Source organism: Ursus maritimus, unplaced genomic scaffold (assembly GCF_017311325.1).
Source record: "Ursus maritimus isolate PB19 unplaced genomic scaffold, ASM1731132v1 scaffold_12, whole genome shotgun sequence".
In the NCBI taxonomy this organism is placed as follows: Eukaryota; Metazoa; Chordata; class Mammalia; order Carnivora; family Ursidae; genus Ursus; species Ursus maritimus.
This window is the reverse complement of record NW_024423564.1, coordinates 21,242,712-21,250,677: the sequence shown is the minus strand read 5'-3', so window position 1 is coordinate 21,250,677 and position 7,966 is coordinate 21,242,712. Positions and strand designations below refer to the sequence as shown.

Sequence of the window (7,966 nt, the reverse complement as noted above, 5' to 3'; positions counted from 1 at the left end):
GCGAACTCCCAGTCCACCCCTCCGCCCTGGAAATTCTGACTGGGTAATTCTGGCAGGGACCCAGGAAGCTGTATACAGTTAAGCCTTGAAGACCTCAGGTTTGAACTGCACAGGTCCACTTATACTCAGATATTTTTCAATAAATACAGGGCTGTAAATGTATTTTGTCTTCCTTATTACTTTCTTAATACCATTTTCTTTTCTCCAGCTTACTTTATTGAAAGAATGTAGTATAATCATACATATACAAAGTATTTGTTAATTGACTTTCTGTTATCAATAAGGCTTCTGGTCAACAGTAGGCTATTAATTTTCAAGTTTTGGGGGAGTCAAAGTTATACATGGATCTTCTGTATAGGGGGGAGCCGGTGTCCCTGATCCCACCCCCACCCCTGTTGTTCAAAAGTTAACTGTATTTTTTTAAAGGTTTATTTGATTTTTTAAAATTTATTTGTGAGAGAGAGGACAAGCAGGAGGAGGGGCAGACAGAGAGGGAGAAGCAGGCTCTCCACTGAGCAGGGAGCCTGATGCGGGACTCCATCCCAGGACCTGGGATCATGACCTGAGCCAAAGGCAGTTGCTTAACTGACTGAGCCACCCTGGCACCCCAACTGTTTGTTTGTTTTAAAGATTTTATTTATTTGCGGGGCGCCTGGGTGGCTCAGTCGTTAAGCATCTGCCTTCGGCTCAGGGCGTGATCCTGGCGTTCTGGGATCGAGCCCCACGTCAGGCTTCTCCGCTGGGAGCCTGCTTCTCCCTCTCCCACTCCCCCTGCTTGTGTTCCCCCTCCCGCTGGCTGTCTTTCTCTGTCAAATAAATAAAATAAAATCTTTAAAAAAAATTATTTATTTGGGGGGGGGTGAGTGGGGAGGGAGAGGGAGAATCTGAAGCTGACTCCACATGCACAGAGCCAGAGGACTCCACACGCACAGAGCCAGACGCGGATGTGGGCCCGATCCCAGGACTGCAAGCCAAAACCGAGAGTTGGATGCTTGACTAACTGAGCCAGCCACCCAGGTGCCCTAAAAGTTAGCTGTATTTTTAAAGGGCCCCAAGTGAGTGATCTTTGTTTAGGTGGTCCACATAACGCGGTTTTTAAAGAACACTACTTTGGATTTACAGGAGACTCCAAGGCTGAGGAAAATCTGGGAAGAATTCAAGTAGGACTGAGGGGAAATACAGGTGCAGGTTGCTATTCTGTTGTCAACAGGATCAGATTCCAGAAACACAACCCAAAATCCTTTTTGCCTTTGGTTAGCATTGATTCAAAATGTAGCACGTCACTGCACTCACGTTACCAATCTAGGGATACAGAACAGGTCTCTATCTGCATGAGAAAGGCTCCACAACAGAATGGGTGCTGGTGTCAGATTGCTCTCTCCCAACCCTATCACAGCTCCCTCCAAAGCCAGTGGAGACAAACAGATCTGAGTTTGAACACTAGCTTCATCATTATGCGTTGCTGGTTTTAGATGAAAGGACTAAGCCCTCAGAGCCTTGGCTTTTTCATGGGGAAAATATTTTCGAGCTTTTACAGAAGTATGACTGAAGTTGAAATATGTAATCATTCTAGACTTAAGTTCTTTTCTAGAATAAAGAAGACTAGAATGTCCAATCCTCTCTTCAGCTCTAAAATTCTATGTTTTACTAGGATCCTGTTTCTATTATAAACTAAGTGAAAACATTCAGATGATACTTGCAGAAAACATAAAATCACAATGTTAAGATAAAAGTCATGAAAATAATTGTTTCCTTGGGCAGAAACTTTTAAAATAACCAGTATACTCCTCACTTGAATAATGACGGATAAGGCAATGATGACTTCAGGTGAAATGAGACCACATGGTGAAGATGTAAGGGTTCCCGAACTGAAGGCAATCTTTGGGGCCTGCCCGCTAAGGGCTGCTTATCAGATGAACCCTGTGAATGTCCTCAGTGGACTTCCTGTCATGGAAAAAGAGTGTCCATTGATGAGAAACTGGAGTTCCGTCACAGTGGCCCTGAAGTTAGCGGCTCCAAAGTGGGCTGTATGAAGAGGGGATGACGCTAAATTCCTAAGGAGCCTTTGAGCTAAAATAGGGCATGGCGTCTCATCTCGCTCCTGATGGGTCTCAGATTTCCCTTCGTGGCTGTCTCCACCAGAGAATACAAAGGGGAAAGATGTTCCTATTGAAGACCAGGAGCCTCGAATCCTGCCTTTTCCCACTTTCCCTTACTTTTCTGGCATCTGCCTTGTCCACTCCAATACACAGTGTTTAGGTTTATGTAGACAACTGACGTTTATTGCATAGTGGGGATTCTGAGGCACAAACACTCCATAGTTGAGATTTTTTCTCAAGTGCACTTCATATCATTCATTTGGCTTTGTATAGTTATTAATCTCCCAGTTATTCATGGTAGCCAAACAGACTCGCAGGATTTAAAGTATTAGGCAGAGGGTCTCTTTGCCATTCCACTTAGCCAAGTGGTCTCTTTGAGGACCCTGCCCTTGGGAGTATAGTTCTTCTGATGACTCTTTTGCCCTTTCCATACCATGTGCCTTTCTGTTTCGCGGAGGACTTCTCCTCACTGAGAGGTAGTAGATAGATGGCATCATGGAGTCAAGGAGAAACCGAGAGGAGGTAAGTAAATCAGGTTCAAGAAAAGGCCAGGAATGAAGTGCAATAGAAAATGGCAGGCTACTCTCATGTCGCATAGTGGGAAAAAGTTTGTGAGAATCAGGGATCATGGAGCAGTTACACATGAAGCCAGAACACTCAGGAAACCACACGGAGAAGAAGACCTGGAAACAGACCTGAGGTCTACTGCAGAAAGAAAGCACCATATCGTGTTTTCTTCTTGTTATCTCGTGGAATTCTTACTGAATGAGGGACGCAGTTGACATAACTTGCCCAGACAGGCTGATCCAATGCAAGGCTGAAAAACTTACCTTGCCTCCTTTGGAAGAATTGATTCCAACCTGTTTGTGATCCAGATCTGGACCATTATTAATTCTAATGTATCTGTAGACGACAGGCTGATCCAATGCAAGGCTGAAAAACTTACCTTGCCTGCTTTGAAAGAATTGATTCCAACCTGTTTGTGATCCAGATCTGGACCAATATTAATTCTAATGTATCTGTAGATTCTTTTGTAGCTTCTATTTGGGCAGTCATATTGTCTGTGAGTAGTGGAAATTTCTCCTTCCTAATCCTTTTTACCATTATGTTTTCAGCAATTATCTGTTGAAAAAGCATTAGCATGAAGGAATCGAGTTATAATAGGAATAATAAAGAATTCAAGACTTCTGTTATAAGGCTCCATCAATGTAGAAACTTTTTTTATTAACTTTTATGTTTTTAAAGATTTTATTTATTTGTCAGAGAGAGGGAGAGTATGTGCGCACAAGCAGGGGAGCTGCAGTAGGCAGAGGGAGAAGCAGGCTCCCCTGAGACCCTGACGAGCAAGGAACTCAATGCGGGCTCGATCTCCGGACCCTGGGATCATGACCTGAGCTGAAGACAGACGCTTGACTGACTGAGCCCCCCAGGCATCCTAACAACTGTTTTTGCTCACATCTACCAAGATGGAGATCATGAGTGGTCCTGAACTTGCAGCCTAAGAGGTTCTTTAATCATTAAGATTCTCAAAGACTGAGAGTTCTGATTCTGTGAAGTCTCTTTGATGTTATTAAGGCAAACTAACAGCAGGAATGACAAATTTCCCATAAAAGAGGAGGAGAGCCTTTTTTCCTTCCTTCCTTTCTTTCTTTCTTTTCTTTCTTTCTTTCTTTCTTTCTTTCTTTCTTTCTTTCTTTCTTTCTTTCTTTCTTTCTTTCTTTCTTTCTTTTGAGAGCATGTGCACATAGGGGGTGGAGGCGGGGGTAGAGGGAGAGGGCAAGAGCAAGAATCTTAAGCAGACTCTGCACTAAGCTCAGAGTCCAACCTGGGCTCAGTCTCACAATCATGACCTGAGCCAAAATCAGGAGTTGGACGCTTAACCGACTGAACCACTCAGGTGCCCCAGAAGCCTTTATAAATAGGGACCAAAGTCTTAAAGATATGGTTTATTGATGTTTCCATTTTCTTTATCCCCAGGTGGCTGCTGAAGCAGAGCCTAGGCCTCTAGCCCTACCTAGATGATGTGGATATTGTGACATACTAAAGTACCTTCTCCCCAGCAAGCAGGACTCCAGTCCTGTGACTGTACCAGTTGAGGGGCTGCCTGTGTCAGACAGGAAGAGGCAGGGGAAGAGAATCAGGGAGGCAAGCTGGAGCAGCCAGGGGAAGCGTAGCTGGGAAGCAACTCTGAGTTGTGGTAAAGATGGAGAGAAAGCAAACAGGATGCTGACTTTTCCATAATACATTAAATTTGGGGGAAACAGCAAAGTATAAAAAACTACAAAAATAAAGTCATCCATGGTTCAACCACCACCGGGACTTACATTTTTATAGGAGTATTAAAGTAGAGATGGATAAGTAAACATTTTTAAAAATAAAATTAGGATCATGGTCAATATAGTTGTGTCTAATTGCCCCCCGATTTATAAACCTTGAACATTTCCTCATGGAGTATACGTTCCTAAAAAATGTTGTATTCAAATCCAATAATCCAGAACAGAAGCAGAGTTCACCAAGCAAGACCAATGTGACATTAAAGCCACGGAAGAGTCTAATTCCCTCGGGGTGAGCAGGACTAAAAAAGATAGCAGAGTAGCAGGGATGAAGGCTGTATTGTTCTTCAGTGGACACGGACTCTTCCCAGGCCCCACCCCAAGATGCTGTGAGAAACCGGAGCCACTCCTTGAAAGGAGACTCTGTCCTTGTCTGTGCTCTGGGTTTACTCCTCCCTGAATGAAAGCCCTAGACCTGAGACAAAGACATAGCTTTTCAGGTAAGGAAAGAGAAATCAAGGAATATGATAAAAGAGGAAAAGAATAAGGTGACATCGACGGAAAAGAGAAGTAAGGAAAGAACCAACTTAGGGGAGGCGGTGAAGCCTGCCCTGTATAATTTTTGCTTATCGTTTGCTGCAGGAGAAGCAGGCGACAATGAGAAGAATCTTGATAACCACTGGAAAATTGGGTGGTTTTGCTCGTTCTGACTTTGTTACAGAGTCTCCGCTAGAAACTGGAACAGTGAAAGTCATCTTTCCTTCATGTAAATGGGAGGCAGCCTAAAGTCATTGATTGATAATGTCAACTAATGATTCTCATGTCTCATGTCCAATTCTGCCTTCACTAGTTTTTACATTTAATAGTTTTTTCACTTAAAAAGCATGTCTTATGTATCTATGTTGGGGCTAGATGCTATGTTAGGCATTAGCAGGCTAAGGAGAAGCCACTCAGCTCAGGGGATTTACAGCCAGTTGGTGGGGGGCATGGAGGGTGACTGGGAAGACACCTTACAAGTCAATCTACTGAAGTGTAATTATGCTGTGGGACCAGAAATTATCCTTCAATTGCAAATATAATCAACTAACTAACCCCTTCCTCTCCATCGCTCAGTCAATGCCCTACTCTGAGCTCTGGACACTTTGGCCTGGATAACAGCAAGGCCTTTCTGATGGTGTCTCTGTCTCTGAGTTTTCTTCTCCTCAATTTAATCCAGCACCACTGCCAAACTACTCTTGTACACAGCTTTCAACAACTTCAGTGACTGTGGAATCAAGTTTATACTTTTCCACCAGCTCTTGAAAGCCTTGTGACTTAGCTTCATCAGGGCCAGCCCAGGACTTCCTGTCTTGTCATTGTGGTCTCTTCCGTCCCCTTAGAAAATGGTATTGGAGATTTGCCAAGAAGAATGGCAATTGAGATGAAGCCATTGGATTTTGCAGCGAGGAAATTATTGATAACTTCCCAAAGTAAAATATCTTTACAATGATTGGACCAAAAGCCCTTAAACAGGTGTTTAAGAACAGCGAGGGATCAGGAAAGAGATGCGCAGGTTGAACGCTGTGTGCTGGGAATTTTGGTTGTGAAATAAGAAAGAAACTGTTGTTAAGTGTTTTGGTCATTTCTAATGTAGACATTGATGCTTTAGGTAACTAATGCCAGAAGTTGCATATTGTATTCTTCTCATTGTACGTGGTGGTGAGTGTATTTTGCAGGTAAATAAAATCTACCCTAATCAATAAGGAACACTGTATTCAATACAAAACTCAGAGGACTTTATAATGAAAATGTTTCTCTTTTTCCTGTCACATATAATATATCCAATTTGGGGCCAAACTTCTTGTGGTTAAAAATGGCTTTCAGAAAATGTAGCTATAAAATAAAGTTAATACTAATGTAAATAATAAAAATATAAAACACTTAGGAGCGCCTGGCTGGCTCAGTCTGTAGAGGATGTGACTCTTGATCTTGGGATTGTGAGTTCAAGTTCCACGTTGGGTGTAGAGATTATTTATAAACAAACAAATAAATAAAACACTTAAATAGTGCTTACTATATGCCAGGAAACTTTCTTAGTGTTTTACGTATATTAACTTGTGTAATTCTCACAATAAGCCATTGTAAGAAATGAGGAAATAGATTAATTACCTTGCCCAAGGCCACACAACTAGGAAATAGCCCTCATCCAAACCCAGACGGTGTGGCTCTATAAGCCAGGCCCTTGAATACTTCACTGTACTGCTAAGATTGAATTTAACTCCCTACATTTCTCGGATCCCCTCAGAGCATGACCTGTGCATCAATCATAGTGTTCTTGGTGGACGAAGCTCTAGGATCTCAGGAGCAAGTTCAAGCTCCCTAAGCTTTTCATGCTTAGGTGTATATATAGAGCTTTTTTATTGTTTTGCATGACTAACTTATTTTGGATGCAGTTGAAAGGAGTTGACCAAGAGCCCATGGAAAAACTGAACAAAAGTGATTTATGGGGCTGACTTAGACAAAGTCGTGAAAGGAGATTTTGCTTAGATGCTCCTTTCCTTCCCCCGTGACTTTTGCTCCCAAACCAGTGCCAGACTATGGGGAACTAGTGTGAGACAATTATTCTTTTTTTTTTTAAATGTAAGCTCTACTGGGCTCGAACTCATGACCCCGAGATCAAGAGTCACATGCTCCACCGAATGAGCCTGCCAGGTGCCCCTGACAATTATTCTTGAATGGTGTGAGGTCTCAGTAGAAGAGAGTGCCACCTATTATTATGCCTTGACAAGAATATTTTGGAAAAGAGCATTTTGTGGTGAGGATCAACACACCTTTCCCCTTAGGTAGGAACACAAAGGAGTCAAGAAGTTTGATAGATTCAACTCTAAAGAAAAGAATGAACAGCAGGTTATCTCACTGAATTCTGTCCTAGTTTCCATCCTAGCAGGAATCTGAAAGGACCATGGCTTTGAGAACTTTTTGGATTTCTTAATATTTTTAACACTCTTGTGTTTGTTTCTTTGTTTTACTTTGGCATTTTCCTTTCAATTTCCCTACTGTTAACAGTAAAATCCTTATAAATACAGATTTCTTGTGTTTGAGGGCAGCAAGATGGGGGTAGGTGGAGAGACTACAGTCAACTCCAAATTTTGTATCATGTGATAGGATCCCAAGAAATAGTGTAGAGAATATCTGGGTCCAGCGCAGGGATAAACATGACAAGCACTGAGAAATGCTCTGGGTCCAAGAAAGAGCCAAGCTGGAGCGGTAGGAAGGTGGTCATGGGACTTCTCAGCAGTTGGTTACTTTCAAATATCAGAACTGATAATCTATTGAGAAAGAGTGTTTCAGTAATTTTTGCCTTTACAACAGAGATGTTACCAACTATATTTCTAATATTCTAGCTATTTCTATTTCTCTTTGTTATTTCACGATTCCATGAAATACCAAAAAAGCTGGTGGAGGATTGTCAAGATGCTCTGTCAAAAGTTAAGTAGAAAAGTAAAGTTAAGTAGAAAATTTAAAGTAGAAAATTGCCAGAGAATTGCCTTGGACCTGAGGAGTAATCCTTACCCCACCCCCACTACCAGAAGGTCATGGAATCACTGGGGAGTC

At 42.2% G+C, this 7,966-nt stretch overlaps 1 long non-coding RNA gene across 1 annotated transcript; it reads left to right on the top strand.

The window, feature by feature from the left end:
• Window positions 1-3,957: 3,957 nt before the first annotated feature.
• Window positions 3,958-6,295, top strand: LOC121101977. Its single transcript, XR_005833989.1, has 2 exons — window positions 3,958-4,872; window positions 5,015-6,295. It is a non-coding gene; the product is annotated as an uncharacterized LOC121101977 (long non-coding RNA).
• The last annotated feature ends 1,671 nt before the right edge of the window (window positions 6,296-7,966 follow it).